Source organism: Ischnura elegans, chromosome X (assembly GCF_921293095.1).
Source record: "Ischnura elegans chromosome X, ioIscEleg1.1, whole genome shotgun sequence".
NCBI classification, from domain to species: Eukaryota; Metazoa; Arthropoda; class Insecta; order Odonata; family Coenagrionidae; genus Ischnura; species Ischnura elegans.
In genome coordinates this window covers 61659431-61683827 of record NC_060259.1, presented here as the reverse complement: position 1 = coordinate 61683827, position 24397 = coordinate 61659431, and the positions used below count along the sequence as shown (strand labels likewise).

Here is a 24397-nt window from a genome sequence, read left to right as displayed (position 1 = left end):
ATAAGGCAACAGCTTTAGCACACGAAATAAAAATATTATTCAACACAGAAAGAGAGTAATTACAGATGAGTCGATTGCAGAGTCACATAGATCCACTCACGGAGGTACATATTTTGGATGTTACATGAATTCTTGTATCCAATGAGAATAAAGATGAAGATATGACTACTATGTTATTACTAAAAAACTTAATTGCAAATTAAATTCAGCCTGGTAATTCAACGTGGAAATTATAAGAGATAACCACAAGTAAACACTTCTAGTAAACAAAATCTTAGCATTAATCTACACAGCAAGATATTAATTACCGATGAGCCGATTACGGAGTCACATTTAACCACTCACGGAGGTACTATTTTGGACGTAACAACTTGCATCCCATGACAATAAAGATGGAGATATGACTACTATACTTCGTCCATTAATTAGCAACGAAAGGAAAAATCTCTAATTCAAAGGAATAATTGTTTTTTTTATGAAAATAAAAATAATTTACTCCCAAGCTTAAAATATTCAAATTTGCATAAGGGCGTTGGATCGATATTGGAAACGGATACACGGTAAAAAATAAGAAAGAAGAAATCGGCGCTTTGAAGGACGCTCATCACATTCTATGCGACTGGAGCACGTGTCCCAGGGGGAGAGAAGGGGGACGTGCAAGCCCGATTGGCGAGGACCCGTCGGAGGCGCCGCGACGCCGCTTGCAAGCAGTGCCAACGACTGTGAGCAAATCGACGAAAAACCGAAGAGCAAGAACCACTGCGAAAGAAAAAATAATACTCCCAGATAAAGTCTTGGCAAAGAGCAGGGCAAGGAAATGCAATGCTTCCGCCTAACTATGTCGACTTAGCAGTGTTTTGACCACTTTTGCACAGTCTAAAATGTGTAGCGCTGGTCGCAATCGAATATCTTAAGGCCCTTTTTACACGGGGCACGGGATTGCGCAGGTTAGAGCTGCATTAATTTCTAAAATGGCGTGGAATTGCGCGAATGCATGAACGAAATTAGAACAGGGGCTATTTTGCCGTCTCGCATCCACGCATTCTCGCATGTGTTCTAGCAATTCACCGCTTTACACGACGCAATTTTGATTGCGCCTTCGCACGAACGTCAGATTGCACAATTCCGTGTACCATGTAAAACGGCCTTTACAGGGGATTCACTTGCACATTCATGTGAGCACTGCATTCCATAAAATAGACTCGCAGAAGATTGGAGCTATTTAAATTTTTATCATATCTACAACTATATATATGCACATATTGCCCTAGAAGCCACCTACAAAGGTGTCTGGCTAGGAGTTAACCAATACAACACGCACCAGATATATCAACCTTAAGGTTGCTGAGGGTAGAAGTCATCCCACAATAAGTTTATAACCCCACACAAAACCCACAAGAGAATTAAACACATTAGGAAGTGTTGATATTCAATAAATATGACTATATTCTTCTCTTCAACCTTAGTGTACTTTGCATCCCCACGAGCGTGCCTCCAATATCGACACAGCAGTTGTTGTACCACTTTTGCAGTCTAAAATGTGTAGTACTGGTCACAACTGAATAACTTACACTCGCAGACTTCAGGTTGAACGAATGAATGTCTACCTCCAGGTTGAGGATTCTTTCGCACACCTTACGGTTGATACTGACTGCTGAGGATAGAAGTCACTCCACAATAAGTCACAGCCAAGTGATTTACAACCATTCCGGTGTTCCAGCCGTATGAATTCTACACAATAGGGAGTGTTGATATTAAATATGACCATATTCTTTTCTTCAATCTTACTATAATATACTTGGCATCTCCGTGGCCATGTTCATTTGAATAAATCAAGGGTACAAAAAATATTATTTTGAAGCCGTAAAAGGTCAAAATAGTTCGTTTTCCCTACAGATACTACTCAACAATACAATGGAGGTTTAAAACACAATTATTACGAAGGCATTTTTCTGCTGTGATGTCTTCATTGGAATTCGAGATTGAATAATATCTCCCTTTCCACCGATCATAACCTCGGAAAATATTTTGGATGCTTGTAATCAATGACATTCACAGGTAAAAGGATAGCAAATACAGAAGGCAAATTAAGTTTCTTGAGCTTCTATTTGCCGAGATACGACACATTACGACATTTTCACACCTTCTCAAGCATAACGAATGCTTATTTCGTATTTTTTCAAAAGCGAAATCCTAAGTCTCTTGCAATTGGGCCACATGCCTCAAAAACCTTCCCACTCGATAACATAGCATACGACATGAAATGAGATCTCATTAACAATCCCCCACCATTTACAAAATTCAAATGAAAATTTGTTACCACAAGACCACCAGAGACACAGAGCTTTTAAGCGAGAAAAACTAAAAAGCCGTTAGTCGATAACACCACACGAACAGATAAAGCGTTAGTTTCAAAGCATCACATAATATGCCCCGAGGTTTTTACTAGCTGGGGAAAGCGAATGTGAACACGAATTCAGCACACAATTGATCTCCCACAAAAAGAATGGAAAACGAGAAAAGGTTAAAATACCGACAGGGAAACGAGTCCTAGCGCAAAAATTCATAAAATAACTCTAGTACTTGACGGCCACAAGACTTGCAATTCAAATATAACTTTTTTTTTAATGTTCACTCGGCAAAATTTTGGCCACAAAAAAGAATGGAAAACGAGAAAAGGTTAAAATACCGACAGGGTAAAGTGTCCTAGCGCAAAAATTCATGAAATAACTCTAGTGCTTGACGGCCACAAGACTTGCAATTCAAATGTAACTTATAAAAAAATGTTCACTCGGCAAAATTTTGGTTACTTAGTTACTCACTAGCCTTACGGCACTAAATTGAACAACCAATCTTTACCACAATTTTTGGCAGAAACATGGTGCTCTACCTTTATGTCCGAGTACATGAATAGGGTAGTTTCCTTCATCAAAGAAAACGAAAGGCATTGATTGCGATTCGTTACCCACCATTAGTGTATTCATAATACACAAATTATTTTGTTTTTGAAATACCGGTTTAGACGAATGGCAAGGGTCAAATTTTATCCTCATTTGAAAAAGGCCAGATTGGCGCCCATGCGATTCCACTCCACGTGACGTCACAGGGACCTAGTTTCTACACGAGAGGATAGGAGTTATACATCGTCTGAGGTTACCAATGCATGCATGAGGCACAGAGCTCAGGGAAACATGTCTTAATAATCACCTACTAAAACTGGCTAAGGTCGGAAAGTTTTCTTCGTTTGATAAGGTATTAATAAACCTTTTTTAAGCCAAGCGCTACCTTTCAGCAAAGTACTCAGCTACCCGCTGGCAGCCTGCGACGTATCAGCGCTAAGCCTCGCCTCAAGGTCACCTCACCGGGCGGGAGGGGGAACCAGAAATACGACGTACGGAGATATTTCCCGGCATTCATACTTGAGCGTCGCGTTTTCGCGCGCTTGAAAATTTTCACTTTTCATTTAATCGCGAAAAATAGATATTGTCATTTAAAAATCTAAAAGCGTGAAATACGTACTCCAGGAGTAATAATCTTTCGATTAAGGCAATAAAAAAATAATAGGAAACCACCCTATTATACGACACCTAAGGATGCAATATATGACATCCTATTCGCGGAAGTTATTCAATACCTTATGAATGTGAAGTTAATTTTGGCGACAACACATTCGAGTAAATCTCCCTTTCCTCTAAATTAATAATCTGATCTAATTTATCACTTTACATAACAAAAAACTCTGCACAAGCAACGTCACTTGGAAACAAAAAACTCGTCGATATGGCATCTTTCAACTTTCATTAAATACTTGCCAGCGTTGTTAACATTATTTCAACATTTAACAGTACAAACGAAGTATTTGAAAATGTAACTTCTCAGTAGTAAACAGTCTTCCTACCTCACACGATATAGATAGATACACGACGTAAGTTACTATTAAATTTTGATTTCAAAGAAATTCCAAAATTTACATTTTCTAACAGTATACCATGGAAATTCATGGCCACAAACCTCGCAATTGTTATTTTTAACGGGATGTGTACCACATTTTCATTGCACAAAATTATACGCATAGTACAAAATAATATAAGATACAATGTAAAATAATGCAAACGTATATTCTCGGTGAATAGAATTATTTGCAATATTTCAACTGAGTCGACATTATTTAGCTATATTTTACTCTCCACACATCGGCTTCAAAACTTTATATAATCCGTTTGATTCCAAAAATATTTTAACCATAGCTGATTTGGTCGCATGCGTCATGAAAATCCTAGATTGGTACGACATTGAGATGGGAAATTAATCCAGAGAAAACAAATGCAAAAATTAAATCATGTATATTTTTTAAGAGGACCTTGAGATCCTCTTATGGAGAGTAGTAGTCTGCATTATTGAGGCGAAATGTGGTACACATCACAATAAATCATAATGAGTTTGCACATCCCCTTGGAAAATACTGGCTAGAATCGAGGGGAGAAATATCTTCATCCGTATCCAAGATTCTCCTCTTCTTTTAATTCCGGTCAGTTCCAGCCACAAATTCAATGAGGGACTTGAATAATTACACCGACGTCAGTAATAAACTCGTGAGATCCCTCCTAATTTATGGGGTAAGTTTTGCAAAATCGTCACTCCTTCAGTGGCTCCAATATTGGGTTTCCAATTACCACAGAACGCTATATATTCTTCCCTGACGTGCTTTATCGTATCCAATAACTTTCAAAATTATCAATCGCTAAATTACTTGCTAAGTTCCTCCACTTCCGAAAAAGCAGGAGATTCATTTTAAACTGAGTATGATACTAACAAAAAATCCATTTCATAAATAAAACACTTCTCCACAAGAAGTTTTACGGATTTTACCACAATTCGTCAATATATGTATCCTCCATAGCTAAGGTTCTCCACTGGACTTCAAGTTAAAATCAAACACGTATTAGAGGTCTCACATTAAAAGTCCAGGAGGTGATTTAATTCCTAACCTCTAGTTACGGATAAAACGTACTACTGGAAAGGCTGAAAAGAGCGACCTACCCGCTGTAATGCTAAATCGAAGTGGACTCATAGCAATAATTTTAAAAAAATCCTACGTTCTTTAATGAAAAAAGATATATTTATTAGAGTACATAAATGCCTAACTCATAAATGGTTGGATAAAATGGTGGGCAGTTTTGTCTCATATTCCTCCCAATAAAGCTGCACTATTATTACTATGCACTACTCCTCTCACCATCATCGTAAGGTTCCTTCAAAGCCTTGTCATGGATCCATAGCGGCTCATGAGATGAAATGATCCAGAAGTAGGTCATAACCGAACACTTCAATGGAAATAACAGCGAAAAGCCTCCCCAGCGAGCTTCTTGGTAGCAAAATGCACACCGGCAACGAAGAATAAAGGAAGCTTTAAGAAAAAACGGGAAATCCTCACCGGAGGTAGTGAAGTGTGCGGAAGGAGTGATAACAACGCCTTGAGACTAGCGAGTCACTTCGTGGAACTTCACCGGTCATGTATCTAATCGAAGCGCACGCAGGAGATTGGACTGCCTCGTTGCACAAAACTAATCCTTTTTTTACGAAAAAAAATAACTTCCTTTCCGTCATCAAAGCCGCTACTTGTCCGTAGTACAAGGAAACGAGCGACAACTCGAGTCAAACGCTGCCATGAGTGTGTACAGGTAAGCTGAGATTGGGATGGATTTTTAATGAAAAAATATATTTATTAAAATATACGCTTAACTCATAAATGATTGGATACTATGGCGGGAATTTCAATCTCATATTCGTCCCAAGAAAGGTTTCCTCTCCATCCAGAGAGATGGAGAGAAACCCAACGCCAGGCGTCCGCACTAGACCTCTTTCAGTGAAAGGTGCCGAACGGGAGAGTAGTGATTTCCCACTTGACGACCTGAGAAGATCTTATATCAAGCCTTCCTCATCCGGTGCTCAAGAAGGGATCAAGATCGCAATGAAATGAGCTCACCTCTTTACGTTTTACGCCCGGAAATCGAATTTCCTGATTCGAACAAAAAACTTCTCGATGTGCACCATACTTTTACTTTGGTCTTTGAGTCAACTGCTTCCATTGAAATCATTCCCACAGCAATGAGAAAACACCATCACTTCAAGAGAAACACACAAAAAAACAGGATACCATATGAATTTTGGACATCATTAACATTGATACCCTATAAATCAAACCAGAATGTCGCACTTGATTACATCACAGCTATCGTAATTGAAAAATTACCCTCTGAAATCGTTGAAGCAGGTCCCTATTCAGTGACATAAGATTTATAGAGGGTCTTTAGCAGGTAAACCAAATGAAATACGCAAGACATGGTACAACAGTTATGCGGTGAGATGCTTTCACATTAAAAATTAGACTCTATAGAGAGTACCATAGGGGTGCAAGGGCCAGGGGCAGATTCAGAATCAGATTTGTGGGGGTGGGAGATCACGACTTGGATCCGGGGAGAATGTAATACAACAAGCGGAGGTGTTTCCCCACGTAAAATGTTTTAAAATACCCATTTCTTACGCATTTCGGAGACAACAATTTCATTTTTATTCTTAACCCCTTCCACTTCGATTGATTTTCTTAATAACGTGCTCCTATCCTCTATTTATTTTTTTCTGTGGTTAAGGTACCTTGATAATGACAGTGTGTACTGCCGAAACCTGGGTCGGTATTAAAAACTCTTGTGGAACATACAAAAGTGTATCTTCATTATGTTTCCTGTGATCAAGTTCCACCAAATATCGCCTTCCAACCTTAAGCTGATCAATGTAGAACAGTGAAATAAAAAGTGATCATTCTTTCATATTGTAAATTATCTAGTAAAATACAACGAGATTACAGCTATTGCTACTCGCATAAAATCATTTTATTACTTCCAATGCATCAATTTCTAGAAGCATGAATTCTACGCGTAAATTATGGATGTTTTAACATTATTAAAATCTAAAAATATTTATATTTTTCCCGTGAATAGTGCTGAAATTATGAAAAACTTATGACGAGCTACACTCGTCATTGCGTGATTTCGTATCGGAAGTACATCACGAATGAGACTCGACTTATCAGCGCAAAGGGAACACATGAAATTGAACACTTTTAGACGTTTAAAGAAACACAAACTATTAAACTTTAAAAATTAAAATTTTAATAAAATTTGGGGGAGGATCATGAACCCTGAGACCGCCCCTCTAAACCCGCTCATGGGCAGAGCCACAACAAGCCGCGGTCAACGCTGTTTCTCGGGTGAGACGCAAAACCGTGGTTCCCTGGGAGCCTTTCATTAACAGCAGGGAATGCCAACGGCCATACCGTGCTCATAATACTCGAGTTAATTTCCTTTCTATAAATATAATTAGCACAGACAAAATCATGCTCATGACGCTGCATACATCTTACGCCTAGGTCTCATTCATGGTCAGCGTGGTTCCATGAAGAACACTGTACTAAGTCACATCGAGCTATCGAGTACGGAATCGTCAAAAATATTTTTACTTCAATCAATAACCAATGGCTGAGGTCACATTGAAAACCACTATGATCCTACCCACACCCACGTGTTCATCTCGTGAAGATGGTGTCGCAAATGCGATCAAAACGACCTCAGTGCCAACTAGTGGAAGACGGATTCAGGAGCAGCTTCATCTTGGGTCAAACTCATACCAGGAAAAGAGAATACAATATGAGCGACCTTTGGAGGTCAGCGGCATTATCCGACTCGAAGGTGATGGGTCAATCTAATGAATCTCGCAAAAGTCATCTCCCGCAGCTGCTATCGATTAAGCACTCAATTAAAGAGGCTATCCCCAAAGTTTAAAATTCATCGCCCGCCTGGCTATCGAGGTAGTGGGCCACAGATAACGGATGATGCAAGAAAATAAAATACACGCCTGCAAAAGCAAATTTACCAACCTTATCTCAGGGCAAAATATGGTCTATTCATTGATAAGACGAGAATAATAAAATATCAAACGCCATAAGAATAACAGGAAGATAATCACGCGTGATTCTTATACTTACACAGCCTTATAAAATTGTATAATGTCATTGCATGAAATTATCAGTAAAAATCGTTAGAAATAATAAAGAAACTTTTGTTTCAATTGTTCCTTTCTTGAATTCAAGTTCTACCTGAAAAGGCATGATCTTCGAGTATTAAGTATACCCTATTCCCGATAAATATACACTAATATATCATCATTTCCCAAAAATTGGTTATTGAACGGAAATGTTGAAATATAAAATGTAACATAATTACGGAAGGTTTATTCGATGAGATGAATGACGTCTGTAAAATCATATGCTAACACTCAATGTTGGTGAACTCGAACACTTATACCTGGGAGACACGTTATTAAGACACATGAAGAAACTGGAGAATGGAGCTAATTATACGTACAAGATATTAAAAACATGATAGTTAGATTCAGTGAACTAAGTTAATACGAAAATATACACGAATACTATGAAAAACGTCAGCTATCAAGTTAATTGAAAGAACGTGAAAAGTTTTCTTCACGTTATTTTCGAGCCAAATGAAAAAAGTTTTCTTCAAACGCCAAAAAATGTTTCGTTGCCAACGAAATATAGGACATAATTACGAAAAAAGACCCGTGATTAATCCGTGGACCTCACTTATTTTATACAACAGTTATACAATTCATACGGAGTTCCCAGCAAAATGTTAACCCAAAGTTTCTGGGTTCTTTACCGCATGCTGATGCACGATGGCAGCGTGACTGGGTTCTGATGACGTTGCTCAAACATACGATTCACGTCGAAGGACACCTGAACACTAAAGTCGGAACCCTGGAGAATCACTAGTCAGCAATAGCTAACGCATACGGCTAAGAACCCGGAAGCATGTAGAAAAAAATTCACAATTTATGCTACGTTTCACCATTTTAAAATGAGGTGGTCGCAATGAAGGGAAAAGAAAATCTAGTGTAAATTCCGAAATGGAAAATTAAGTTTTACGGGAGGAGAACGTTGTCGCTAAGCAAGGAGGATGAGATTAGGCTGAATACTATTGAAATGCGAGTGGGGAGGAGTATATAGAAGGAGAAATGTTCGAAGATAAAAAGGAACGAAGAAGTTCCAGCAAGGTAGGTGAGTAGGGGAAACTGGTAGGGGGTTAGGAGACGGCGTGGATGGAGAACGCAATAAGGTGAGATAAGATGGTTAAATACATGATAGATGAAAGGGCGCTGGCCAAGCAAGGAGGAGCTGACAAAGGATGTAATGATTATAACGGGATTCTCGGAGAATATGAATGGGTATAACTAATACGACTATATACAAACTGAAAAAGGAAATTCAATTGAAGAGGGCGACCGGTATGATTAGTAAAATATTCAACCTAAGTACAGTGACGGAAAAATATAACGCAAATCTCATGCGCGTCTGAATGCGGCCGGCAGAGGAACTACATTAACAAGTGCACTTCCAACATTTTGTCCTCGTAATGTTCTCATACAACCGGGAATTTTCAAACTCCACATCCCTTGTACCGGGGAAATTGAATAATATGCGTCGCAGTTAGGAACGCGTAAAAAGCCCGACTAAGGATTCTTCCTCCAATTTTCCGAATTATGCTTTCGCCCAGGTCCTACCTAGAATGGAGTTCACTCCCGTCGGGATAACAAGGAATGCAGCGGACAAATTGAGCTTTGAAACTTCCTCAGCGCACTATCGCTCCTGTGGTGTAGTGGGTTAGGTATCACGCTGCAAAGCAGAGGTTCTACTTATCAATTCTTGATGACGGATGATTGGGTGCTGCTGACACAATGTGTACGTTTTTCGGATTATATAAACTTCGCGGAACACAGAATGTGGTCCAGAAGATAGAAAGGAACGATACGTCAGAATTTGCCCTCGAAATAGGGGAGGAATCGGAGAGCATGGACTTCAATACGTCGCACATGCAACGAATTGTTAGGGTCACAGCAGCGGGGCTAGACGACAAAGAGAAGGTAGTCAAATTTCATTCTACGGTCAACTTTCCACATAGCTATGCAAGATAGCAGTTAAATTACATTAAATATTATAAACATAAACACTTAAAGTTTCCATGATCATACATCATCCTATATACACCGTACTTCGGAAATTTAAAAACAGTCCAAATTCTTCCAGGATTCCAAGCACTAGTACTTTAGAATGTACACACGTTATCAAAATCTTTCTCTAAGTCCACACATGAAATAAATGTGGGCGTTTCTTATGCATTCTGTTTTCCACGAGCAGGCTACGGGACGATATTGCGTCTCTTCTGTCCTTGCTTCTCATGAATCCGAATTGGTCTTCAATTCATCTGTATATGATCCTTGTTAACATGTTCAACGCATGTGCCGTCATATTCATGGTCCTCTAATCCCCACACTTAACCACACTCTTCTTTGTGGAAACAGGGCACCTTGCTTTATTTCCTGTAGGGGATATGCCACAATAGTTCTGTATAGCTGCGTTAAGTACTTCCACTTGCATTTGAAACAAGATGGGAATGAATATCAATTCCGAATTCTTTATTCATCCGTAGATACCTTAACGCTGCTTCAAACTCGACCTTAAAACTGATGCTCCCATATCATACCTTCCGACTTCACTTTTCCTTCAATTAAGGTCGATTTCAGACTTACTGTTGCATTACCCTTCCAAATATTCCTCCCATTTCTCAAATACGTAGTCATTCCCGATCAAAAGATCACCATTCTTGCTCCTTATGACATCGCATATCACGCTTCGTTCAATAAAGTTGTTATTCAATAGGATATTTTGTGTACACTTCGTAGATATTCTTCATCAAAATTTCCATAGCCGTACTCGCATTGAGACTTTTTTCGTTCAAAATTTCACTTATTCAGTCTTCATATTCTCATACTTTCTTCTTACTTCAATGATACTTTAACCTCATTCATGATCCGTTCCCTTTTCTTGAATGCTTTTCATCTCCTAAGAACATCTTTTGCGACCTCCAGAAGTTCACTTTTCATGTTTTCCAGTTATCTTCAACATATTCCTCCGTGAAATCATCTTTTCAATGCTTCTTGAAATGCCAGCTGATACTGAGCCCCCTTCAGTTTTTTCTAGTACCTATATATTCTTCAGTTTCTCCAATTTTAAGCGACATTTCTTCATCTCTAAACCACGGTCGCCGAAGACATCTGTACCGAGGTCGATGGGATATTTTAAAATTGATATTAACTTGTCATGACTGGAAATCCGTAGTAAGCAAGAGCATTTGCAAGAGCTAATATTGACCCTAAGCTCTGGATGAAGAAGCCTTGACTTAAACACCATACCAGAATAAGTGCTCATTATGGCATGAATTGCGATATGGCAGAATAGGTCCATCTAGGCTGAGAGAGGTATCATCTCTCAAGACTCAGGGATATTTGGTGGACGAGATGCTATGAACCTTTTCAAATATCTTTGCGACCGGCCCAGACGTGAAGGCTCGGAATGTTTCGAGCGGCGTCACGGCAAGAGGTGGGGCCTACGACAATAGGGGTTTGGGATGGGGAGATGGAGAGGCGGGAGTTGTCATGATTTCTCAAAAGACTTTGTCAGAGGATGGAAACGAAAGTCTCTCCAAAACCCTCTTCCCACTCGGCAACGCAGCTAAATAACTCACGAAGCGTACACCACGGAGATCTAAAATCGACTGAATTTGCCAGAGGCCAGGCTCCACCTATCGCATTTTGGTTGCTTTTCAGGAAGTCACGTGCCCTCCCCCCCCCTCTCCCAAAACACTTGGGCCTTCCTATCGGTCGCAAAGATATTTGAAATTAACTATCAGGGCTCAAATGCGTTTGTGTCATGGGCGATAGTAATGTGAAGAATTTTACAAAATTATATAGCTGATAGAGCATGAAAGTATTACGGCAGGAGCTTAAGGAAATGTGGCATTGTCTTAATACCGATCATCCAATTACTGCGGCACCTTCTGATAAACTTTGTGATGATTTTATCACTGAAATTAAATGCCCCATCGAGGAAAGCATAAACAAGAACTAGGTACTTACTTGATGGTAAAATAACTATGAAGGTACAAATGCAACTTTACGTGTATATGATGGACAGTAAGTAAGGGTGCTGTGTGTTGCTAGCCCTTCATTTGAAAGGGACGAGAAGTTTACCCGTCAGTGGGAAGAGTATGAGGCAATTTCATTAAAAAAGTAATGGACAAGGCATCTTCATTTTGGGAAAATTCATTTTTCCAAAATTCAAACAGGTCACAGCTAAGTAAATGATTTACTGAGATTTATTGCTAATTTTAACTATGTGTATTTTTACAAAATATTACTGGTGCTACTATGAAAGCATCTGACATCATCGCAAATGTTTGTATACCATTCACATTTTCTTCACATTTTCTATGGTGCTGTCCACAGATTCATCCATTTGTATGGCCGCCTATAAAACAGACACCTGCTATTAAGAATATTTTAACGCTGACTTCATTTCCATTTACATACACTAGAATGAAATCTAATACTGAGAAGTACCTAAGTCAGAAGCATTGGTGTATTCACCTACATCAGAAAATTCAGAGGGAACTTAACTATTTGCATGCTGAGTCATTATAATCAGTTTTTATTTTCATTGAATGCCATTTCAACTAATAACTTTCTCTTGCAGTTTGAGAACACAATTCTGGCTTTTACTCTGCGGGCAGCGACTCTTTTAGCCTGGCAATTACATTTCCTGGGGAGAACACCATCTTTCACTGGAGTCTGCACCCAATCACTTTGTGCTTCATCAAATAGCTGACGACTTCCTCTTCTTGGAACATGTTTCAACTATTAACATTTGAAGTATACAATAATCTTGTATATGAATACTTTCAACTGAAACTTAAAGACTAATATTGAAAAATAGCCATCATCATTGGTGGGAAGATCGAGAAAATTGCATCAATAAACATTTTGCTTGGTGACTATATGGCATTCTCTGGTGTATTATACTCAGACTATGTTAGAATCAATGAACTTCGGTGGTCATTGACTAATGGCATCAATACTCATTCCAAAAATTTAGTAATTCATTACCCTACAATTCACTTAATTTAATTTTCATTTCAGTTTTTTCATCCAAATCACTTATTTTGGATGAACATAAATCAAAAAATTTCTTATGTCAACTGACATTCAAATTCTTACTCGCAGAAATGGCATTATGTATCCATCTTACAATAAAATAACCCTCACAGTAATAATACAATGTCTTGCTGTTGATTATCCATTAACCTTGCCTTGCTGCAGTAAGCCATATATTTCACCCTCCAGTATTACGAGGAACCGCACAGAAACGTTTTGCAGCATGCTTTATTGTGGTCGGTCTACAAAGGAGAACAAATCAATATTCGCATGCTTTCCTTGTAATTTCAGCCATTTTCACCCTCGTTATTTCTTCGCTCAACTAGGATTACAGGTTTTTAGGTGGGCTCCATGAGAAGTTCACTGTGTGTGATGCCATCATGCCTTTGGCAGCCATTGTGCGCATCCAGAGCTTAAAGCTGGCCCATTTTGTATTTCATACTTTTCGTTCAGCCTTTTTAGGATGAAAATTTTTAATAGAAGAGTTCTGAGACTGCCACGGTTACTTCCTTGATGTGTACTTTCACTTAAGAATGTAGAAAAATGGTGAACAACACTAATAAGCACATTACTAGAGTATGTGGGAGGAGCTAACACGATGAATATGTGTGAGACAATAGCCAAAAATTGAAGGCAGAAGACTAAGGTAAGATTTAACATAAGCCTACCTACCACCTCCACCAATTGGATGTCATTCTCGCTAAAAAAATGCTGACCAGATGGTAGGTTCCCACATTTTCAATAACCACAAAGTCGTGTTAACATAGTGCATTTGCACAAGTAATTTAATGAAAACTATCACATTAAAATTATTGGGTGAACATCTCAACTTTTGTAACTTAAAACATATATGTATAATGATCTTCTAAGGAATAATGATCAATACAGCATGAGTGCCTAATAATGATCCCATAAGTAAAGCGAGTATTTCACCATTTCTTCACCAATCTACTTGAGGAAGTACATGCACTGAGCTTCACTGATGGCAGCTACATAAATTGCTCTAAATAATATCAATCATTGCATTAGGTCGCTGGATCCACTGGTAAGGGAAGATGAGCACAAAAGGTGATCAATGTGATTGAGTGTGAAAACAAAGTAAAATAGAGAAGGGAAACCATACTAATTATTCTTAAAAACAATATATGCTGAAATTGTGCCAACAAATTACCAAATAAACTGCTTCCCACTCAACTATCCATTTCCCCAACAAAATTACCAGCACAGAGGGATGGAATAACAAGAGCCATGGAGAGCCTATTAAGGAATCCCAAGTAAGTCTATAGAAAAATTGTCGAGGAACCTATGGAGTAAGACCTGAGGTATTCCTGAATTCAGGTTGACCTAGTTCCGTGATCAATGAATGCTGGGAGAAGAAAGACAATGACAGAGGGAAGAGTTATGGGCATAAGTGGAAGCTAAAATGAAATTCATTAAATACCAAACTACAGGGGAAATCATCAGGAAGAGTTAATAATAAGACCACTATGAGAAAGAAGAGATATAATATCATTAGCATCGAAATGTATGAATCAAATGGTGGAAAATTTACCTCACTAGACATATAAACTCAACACGTAGCTAAAAGAAGTTAGCACCTCACTACAGATATAAATTTCTCAGGCCACGAAAAGTTTAATAAGAAGATACATGTAGATGCAAATTTTTATAACCAACAGTTGACCAAGAATGATGTTTTCCCTACAAGAAACACAATTTCATCTTAAATTACTAAAAAAAATAAGCATTGAATGCCAAACTGTTACCCTGGTAAACTGAGGAAAGTGTTTTCAATGAATTTGCAATCATAACCATATAGTGACTATAATATATGGTTTCCAGTTAATTAAACCTCAATCAATACCTGATAAAAAAACTTGTTATGAATGTTGACAGTATGTTTTAAAAAAAGAAACTGAGAGTCAAGGTGATGAATGACTTATCAAGCATATTCCTGAAACAATGAAATCCCTAGCATAAATTTGAATAATAAGTCAGTCTTCATCAATAAGATTTAGCCACATTCTATCTTCCCCTTCATAGAAACAGACTGCACATAATAAGGGTGGAAACTTAACACAAAGAACTGATACTTCACAAGCAATATCAAAATAAAAAAAAAGAAGTAGCCTTAGCCTGAACTTAAAATTGCATTGTAAAATGTTAATGGGGACGGAAGTACAAAAATATTACCACATTATACTTCATTCCTAGTGCAATCGCCTGGATTCATGTTTTTTCAAAAATTCCCATAAGATATAAAGTTGAAAACATTCCAATGATATCCCTTGAAATGCTTATTCATGTGCTCCCAAATATATTCTGCCATTTAAATATTCCAAGTAAAGTACTCTTAAGGTAGAAAGAACAGAAATTGAATCTGTGGATGTTTCTTCAGCGCAAATAAAACAATTTTCTTGAAGTTAGTTTCCTTATGAAGAAACAGGAGTTCAGCAATACAGTGAAATGTAGGATGCCATCAGCATAACTAACATAATTTGCAATTGCAGGTAGGGCAAATTTTTATGGGTCTATTTCTATTGCAAACTGTTAAAAATATAATCATTCCCATTACACTCTGAAAGTTAACAAATCCCATTGACACCGAGTTAACTACATAACGAGCGGCAACCTAGTAAAAGAGGAGTTTTTATATTCAAAATAAGTTCCAATGCTAGTGATGAATAAGAGCCAATACTTGAAGCATATGCTTTCGCAGTGAGATTCATTGGTGTCAACGGCTTGTGGGAGCAGCTGTGTATTGTGCATTGTCACGAATGACAAAGCACACTCAAGACAAAGCAAACACAAGACTCATAGCGAGGGTTTTCATAAAGAAGTAATTTCATATTGGTCTGCACTAGAACATGAAATGGAATACTCAACGAGTTGTGGTAAATAGAACTTAATAGACCATTGATGGAAACTGATGGCCATTGTAAAAGATGGTGTAAACTCGCAAGAGAACAATATCTACAGCAGTGGCCTATGAAATGGTAGCCATGGTGAGGTGAGAACAGAGAATGGCATAATATCTTGATTCCTTCAAAAATACTAAATCCCAGGATGGTTTATCCTCTAGGTACATAATAAGCCTTTATTCACAGTAAAATATATGATCAGTCAGTGAACTGCCTTGAGACATATCACATATCATAAAAAGCCAAGTTAAAAATTTCAGCAGAAAACACACTATTTCCTCTCATACAAAAGTCTACTGTACTCCCAATAAGAATATGATGATGGCCAGGCAGAAGCATAAATCCCACAACTTTCTAATCACTACCCTAACACTAGTACTGAATTTAACCAAAAGACATTCCAAAATATGCATAGGGCAATTAAATAAAGTTGGAGAGAAACTTAGAAACTATTGATCCAAAAGATAATACCATAAATAACAATTTCTGAATGAATGAATTGCAATTGCAACATTCACTCCTCAAACAACCCAATGAATAAGAATGAGAAAACTGAAATTATGTGGTCTTACATAAAAATTACTTATTCATGATAAAAGATCTCCCAAAACTTGTCAAATGCAAATTCAGTATCTTACAGATGACCAAGTTGATATAAAGAGGCCTGAATGATAAAGGGAAAACCAAATTATTTCAATAAAAAAGAAAAATTTATGCAACACCTGTAATGCATTATGTGGACACAACTTATTAAGAAACATTTATTAGTTTCTAGTTTTCTTGTTAATTTCCTTTCAACTCATACTAATACTGAATTTGCAATCCATCTGACCTGGACTCTCTTGAACCAAAAAAGTGACATTGCTCCTCTATAAGACAGCAATTACGAAAGAAAACAAATAAGATATTCCAACTAAAGATATATATATAAAGTGCCTCAAAAATATATTTGAGAAAATAATGTAATCGCAGTCATATCAGTTGATAGACTGTAAATATGAGGCCTCCACATGTGCAAATTTCATTTACCAAGATACAGTTCAATTTCACATCCTCAATGAGGTGCAAACCTTGGAAATAAGGTAATATGTACTCACACACATCACAACATTTACGCTGGCTGCCAATCAGTGAGTCATCATATTTTCTTTTACCTCAGTACTTTTTAAAAGAGAATGCTTTGGATGCATAATTAAGTTAGGCATTCATAAAATATTCAGGGGATCTTGGCATCAGGCCTTAAAGGTAAATGACTGTTCATTTGAGGAACTGCTAGATAATTCTTGTAAGTATATAGTCTGAGGTTTCAGGCGAGATGGAGTGGAAACGTGACATAATGAAAATGAAAAAGCAGGAGCAATTTCCACAATTTTATTGTGATAATTGTGATACAATAAAATTGTGGAAATTGCTCCTGCTTTTTCATTTTCATTAATTCTTGTAAGGTTTGAAACAGTTTTGCCAAGACAGTGATTTCTTTCTAAAACGATGGAAAATAGCAAGGGAACTACTAAAAAACTAATAGTGAGACTAATACTTATATTTAATTAGTTATCAAAATCATATGCATATTAAAATCAGCATAAGAATGCAAGCGTAAACAGTGAAGCAATATACAGATTAACAAATCAGTTTGAGATGACATTACAGTAATGACTTTAAAAACAATGCATGCATGCATGACATATTACTATATTAATGCTTTCCTGTACTCAAATATTTACCAAAAATAACATCCCAAATGGATTTTCTCCAAACCAAAATGCCTCGGTAAAATAAAACACTGACCATTATATGTATTTGGTTTGTGGAAATGAAAAAAAAAATTTCTGACCTATGATCACAATTGAAACAATAGTTACAGTTTACAGTAATGCTTCAATAAGATTATTTCAAGACCTCATCAGAATGAATTCTGAAAAAGTAATTAAAGATGGATTTGTTCACCTTCTGAAACTTAAGTCCCGTTCGCAGGTTTTATTTTAACTAAATTCAGCAAGTTACAATGGAGGAATCCTAGAAGTATAGCATTTCATCCCTAATATCTAGCCTCAGTTAAACGAAATAGCAATTACATTACACAAAATATCAGACAATAATGGATTAGCAAGATAAGAGAGGAGATAAACATCAGTTCTTAGTTCACACGAATACCACTAATAATTGATGAATAAATATTTATTTTCCTCCAGTCTACAGTTATTAAAACATAAACGTCAAAGAGTGAGGTCTACGTTAAGGCACTGTAGCAAGCTCATAATGCAATAAAAAGTTAATGGGCCATGAATTGAATTAATAAAGCAATCCTGAATATATGAATATAAAATAACAAAGAAACTCAATTATGCCATAGTGAGTTCAAAATTACAATAATTAAGTGGACTTGATTAAAGGAAAAAATCACAAGACGCTTCAAAGAAAGCTGGCACTGACCTCACCATCAACATATTGTCCTACTAAACTCTACTTGTAAAGAAATACTTAATGAAAATAAATAACTTATCATGGAAAATAAGTATACAATCAAAAATCTATACTACAGGTAGTACATAGGAGACGACAGAAAAGGAAATACAGAGTAAGTGCTAAAATTCCAACAAATATTTCAGCAAGTCAGAGTATCATAAGTACTTTCACAGCTTTAAAATAATAAAAATAAAATGCAAACTGGCACTTAAAGAGTTAAACTAATACCACAAAGCAACAGGGCTATTTACTGCAAACCAGATGAATTTTGATCAAAATGGGCTATTGGCCCACAATAGGGTGGTTTCCTATTATTTTTTTATTGCCTAAATCGAAAGATTATTACTCCCGGAGTATGTATTTCACGCTTTTAGATTTTTAAATGACGATATCTATTTTTCGCGATTAAATGAAAAGTGAAAATTTTCAAGCGAACGAAAATGCGACGGCTGAGTAGGAATGCTGGGAAAACCCCGTGTGAAGTCAGTCTTGTTACCGCTGTCGCCGTGTGAGGTGACCTTGGGGCGAGGCTTTGAGCGCTGATACGACGCAGGATGCTAGCAGGTAGCAGAGAACCTTGCTAGCAGGCAGCGCTTGGATCAAATAAGGATTATTAATACCTTATCAAACGAAGAAAACTTTCCGACCTTAGCCAGTTTTAATAGGTGATTATTAAGACATGTTTCCCTTAGCTCTGTGCCTCATGCATGCATTGGTAATCTCAGACGATGTAAAACTCCTATCTACTCGTATAGAAACTAGGTCCCTGTGACGTCACGTGGATGGCATGGGCACCAATCTGACCTTTTTCAAATGAGGATAAAATTGACCGTTGCCATTCGTCTAAACCGGTATTTCTAAAACCAAATAATTTGTTTATTATGAATACACTAATGGTGGGTAACGAATCGCAATCCTTGCCTTTCATTTTTTTTATGAAGGAAACTACCCTATTTATTCAATTAGTCCACAAACTAAAAACTATCTTATGAGTAAATATCCTAAGTATTCATTACAATTTTAGCATAGCAAGAGCACTTTACTTCACCTCAAAAAATAAATGGCAGCCAAAACTTCTACTAACTCCACCTTTGTCATAGCATCTGTGCACACAATGTGGTAAAGCATCAAAAAGGAAAACTTGAACTCTTGAGATGACTCATAAATGATATTCTAATTCCAGATACATTTCCAAGAGCAGATCCACTTTGGATATTAAAAATATTTTATGAAGTAGCACAGAGCAGTTTCCTATTGATCAAGCATTGAACATATTTGGCCCATTATTTTCCTATGAATCTAAATAAATGGTCAACCATGAAAGCATACATGGTTTCTAACCTTCTATATAAACAGTTACGTATTTAATATATGTTTTACCATTCGATTTAAGTATGACCAAGCTTATTATAAATAATAACAGTGAGGTCAAAAATGTTTCAACACTTAGTATCATTTCATTTGTGATTATGCACAAAACTACAAACTAACTACAAAAATTTACAACCTTTTTTCTTTTAAAAACAAGGCTGTAAAATTGAAAAGTATCCTATTGAAATTTGGGATTATAACAACTCTAGCCAAAATAAACCATTGCAAGTGTACATTATACTAACAAGAAAACAATAACTACAAAAATTTTAACTTCGTACACAAGCATCTTTGCCTGATGAGAATAATTAAAGCAATTAGAAAGATAGCTTTCTTAAGAAGTCTTAAGAAACAAAGTTTCTTAATAGCAGTTAACTAATAATTCATCAAGTTAGAGTGGAGGAGCCCTAGAAGAATTCCATTTCTTCCCTAAAAATCAGCCATATTCTAATGAAATAGTAATTTAAGCACAAATAATATTGGAAACAGCTTTTTGCAAACCAGTTTCAAAACTTGGTTCGTACAGATGCAAAAACCAGTCATTACCAGAATGTTGTATAATGAAAGTGTAGAATGATTAATACATATTTTTATGGTAGAGAAAGAGCTCTGCAATACGGAAGTTGGTATCAATTGATCGATCATTTAAGTTAAAAAACTGAATTGAGAGAAATTTTTAACAAGGCTATATAGCAATTGCCAACAACTACACAATAAAATTTCATAGAGTTTTAAAATGTATCTCCCTCCTATTTTTTTCAATAAAAACAATTTGTATTGACAACAAAAAATAAAAATTACATTAAAAAATTTAATAAAAATATTGCCAGTAAAAAAGCATAAATTATAAATGAAAGGATTCGTGGAACACCTTATCCGAGAACCTGGATTCATGCAAGAGAATACGGCGCAGGTTTTGTGATATGAATACCGTTTCCACTCCACCAAACCATAATCATGTGTCTTATTAACAAAAATAATTCAAATAAAAGTAAAAGTATAAACTACAGAATGTTATATGCGTGTAACTTTCTCAAGTAAAAAAATCATCAACCACGCAAGAATTCATTTAGTCTCATCTTTCACGTTGTTAATTTTCCACTTCTCAGCCATGAAAACATTGAAAATGCATAATCATCCACACCAAATTTTATACACATCAGCGACGAAAAACATCAAATATACTTCTATTAATTAAATATTCAAATCAGTAACAAAATTATCATAAACAGACGCAAGAGATCAATCTAATTGAGAGATATTACTCAGATCCAAAAATATTCATAAGCTATGTTCCTAATATAGGCAATAGTGTATAAATACACGAGCCTTGGAGAAATATGAATTTTCACAGCGACAGATAGTGCATTGCTAGGTTATATATTAGAGAAATAATGGATATACAACCACAAATCCAAAAAAAAAAATTTGGACACCAGCAAAAAAAAAATTCACCCCACTTTAAATAAAGGGCGGGGAGAATAAAAATTACACAATTTCCACAGATACTGATTTAAAAATGACCTATAAAACATTTGATCGAGAGGAAGAAAATGAACAACAAGTTATTATGCAAGATTTGGATTGAGTTTTAAATTTTCAAGTGTCCTCATCCTAAGTTTTACCAAGATACAAAGACGACCTCCATGAAAGCACTTCGCTTCTCAATAAATTTTAAATGTGCCTACAAACAATATCATTAAACTGCAATTACAAAATACATGTGCCAAGAAATTTTGATGCACGCTAATAACAAACTCAGAATTCACGTCATTAAAACACACCTTAGCTTGATGAAGTCCACAAATTCATACCTAGACAAGAACCTGCTCTCCAAATGACTTGGTCACTCCAGTGTTGATACCTTCTCATTCCTACTCAATGCAATTTTTAACATTGACTTGAGGGCCATATTATAAAAATAACACAAGTGGAGACACCTAATGAAGAACCATTGAATACAAAATGTATGCCACTCTGTTTCACAAAAACCAAAACTTCTCAATTTTTATATCCATCACCACAAATAAACAATACAAGAGCGACACTACAGAGTACCTACTACTACAGAGCGACCTAATGAGCTTCATCTAACACATTTTACAACAGTATTTCAATGAAAATGATATTTAATTCTCAATTATGGTTCAGGAAATAAAGCAACAAAAATCACCCACAAAAATCCCCTCACATTACTAAATATCCTCACGATATTAAATAACAATAAAATGATACGGTCAAAATTACAGTTGAATGGGAAAATATATACCCAGTACACATATAGCAGTAGTATTAAATTACCTAGCATAGAAGAAACTAAGGTTAGCTTACAAGAAACCTAATACTGTGCACTTTGAAAATATCTAATGGAATGATAATTGTAAGCCTTAATTTCTGATGAAAATTAACTTCAACAACAGAAACTAAAATCCATGAAAAAATACAACAAGATATGTTTATATGGGAATGGTGAGTTCTATGTATGAATGACGCACTTCTTTCTCCACAGTAGCTAAATCTGAAGAAAGCTAAACTTCTGATCACAGAAGAAGATACAATGACAACAATAAGTATTTGATGCCAGAGTGCAAACTTCTGTGAAAAGTCAAGAGTATAATGAGAAGAACCTAAAATTATGCAAAGTATTAATAGAGCTAATATTACCAAGGCAACTGAGCATACAATGAACAGTCTTTCATAAAAGAAAAGAAAAATAACCCCTGCTAATCACTACTATTTCTGATATTGGGCAAAATACTGAATTCAAACAGCAATAAACATGAAAAATACTAAACATACAGATATCACTGTTAGAATATATCCACTACAATAATAAAAGCCGACGATTTATTTAAAAATTTACCTGTGTATAAACGAATACACAAATACTACCCTATTGTGTTCAAGAAATTTTACCCTAGAGGTCCACCACTACCTATCCTCACTAAAAAAATATATGTAAAAGCAAAAACATCCACACCAATCCGAGGGTGAATCAAGGATAATAAAAAATTATATCGAAATAAAATAATTTATCTTCTTTAGAAGGATCTAACATGCTAGAGACACATGGCAAGAGGAAAGGTTTTAAACAACAGCACACAATCCACTCAGAAAAACTAGAAACCGACGTCACAGGTATGAACAATAATGGTATTCAGAAAACTTACATAGAACAAAAAAATTGCTTATTACAACGATGAAGATATTGCAACAATCACAACAATCAACAATGAGGTCAAAACTGTTCCAAAAATCTAAGTAGTCCATTAAAAGCAGTCAGAGAAAAACTTACAGAGTAACAATAATAAACATGTAGAGTATAAATTTCAAAACAACACAACCCAAAACAAGAGAACAATTTACCTCCTATCAAAATCGATAAGCATGGCAGGATTTGTACCAAAGTGAATTAAAATTGGGAGCTACGCCAACATTATCTCATTGTAACAAATCTATATAAATATGGGGCTTAATATTTTAGACGATGAACTACGTCGGTATTGTAAATACTAACATTAGGCACACAAAATTAGCAGAAAAATAAATTTTTCGGACCATATTAGCACCACTACTGAGCGTTATTATTACGGAAGTCCAACAAACAATACGAGTCCAAGCACTTAATTCACCAATGAAACAAAAACACCTACATCCTAAGCTACGGCAAGGTGTTGTACCATACAAGTATGTTTGATTCAGCCTACCGCAGGCCTCCGATGAACAATTAAGTAATAAGCAAGTAATGCTACATCGAAAAGAAAATTGCATGATCTTTTCTATTTTGATAAATTAAATCAAAGTGAAGGGCGAAAATTTTCTTCCAAGACTAATAAAACTTAGTATACTGTGCAGTATCTTGAGGTTGGGAGGATTTTTAAAAACATAATCAGGAGTTTATCCAAATTTTACACCTCTCCTGCCTCTAAAACAACACCATAAACATATTCCTTCAAATTATGGTAACCCAACAAAACTTCATCAACACTGAAAGATGTCCATAATGTACTCAAAATACAGTATCGTGAACACTCCACTTGAAGTTGATACACCACAGCAGGGAAAGAACAGCTGTAATTACGATAGTTTTTCACTAACTTAAGTTAACTTACCTTGAATTTTTTCTACGTGAAGTTAACTTCAATATTTTTACACAAATAATATTAGCCGCTTAAATAAACGAAACGTTCCTCCGTTACTCCGGCACAGTTGCAATTTGCAATGACGTAAGCAGCAGAGGTGCCAACAGTAAAAAATCGTAAATACGGAAAATCGTAACATAGGTCTTTTTTGATAGAAAAACGACGTTTACATTTAGCTGATATTTAGTTGAACTTATATCATTCTTTCATACTGATAATAATATATTTTTGGATAGTCTGAAAAAGATCGTCCGATAGGGAATCATAAGATAACCTTTATGGTCCGACGTGATCGGCTTTTTCGTACCAACACTTAAATTTTCATTAGAAAAGAGTGCCGGTAAAGTTAATGAGTTCGCGCACAGTTTTTAGAGTTAG

At 36.2% G+C, this 24397-nt stretch overlaps 1 protein-coding gene across 6 annotated transcripts in view; it reads right to left on the bottom strand.

Annotated features, from left to right (window-relative positions):
* The window catches only part of LOC124171808 (stress-activated protein kinase JNK), a 273438-nt gene extending 249340 nt beyond the window's left edge, over positions 1–24098 (bottom strand). For all 6 annotated transcript variants that reach the window (XM_046551144.1, XM_046551141.1, XM_046551149.1 and 3 more), the window contains exon 1: positions 23990–24098. The gene's annotated coding sequence lies outside the window, so the exon portion shown is untranslated. The remainder of the gene's footprint in view (positions 1–23989) is intronic.
* Between the last annotated feature and the right edge of the window lie 299 nt (positions 24099–24397).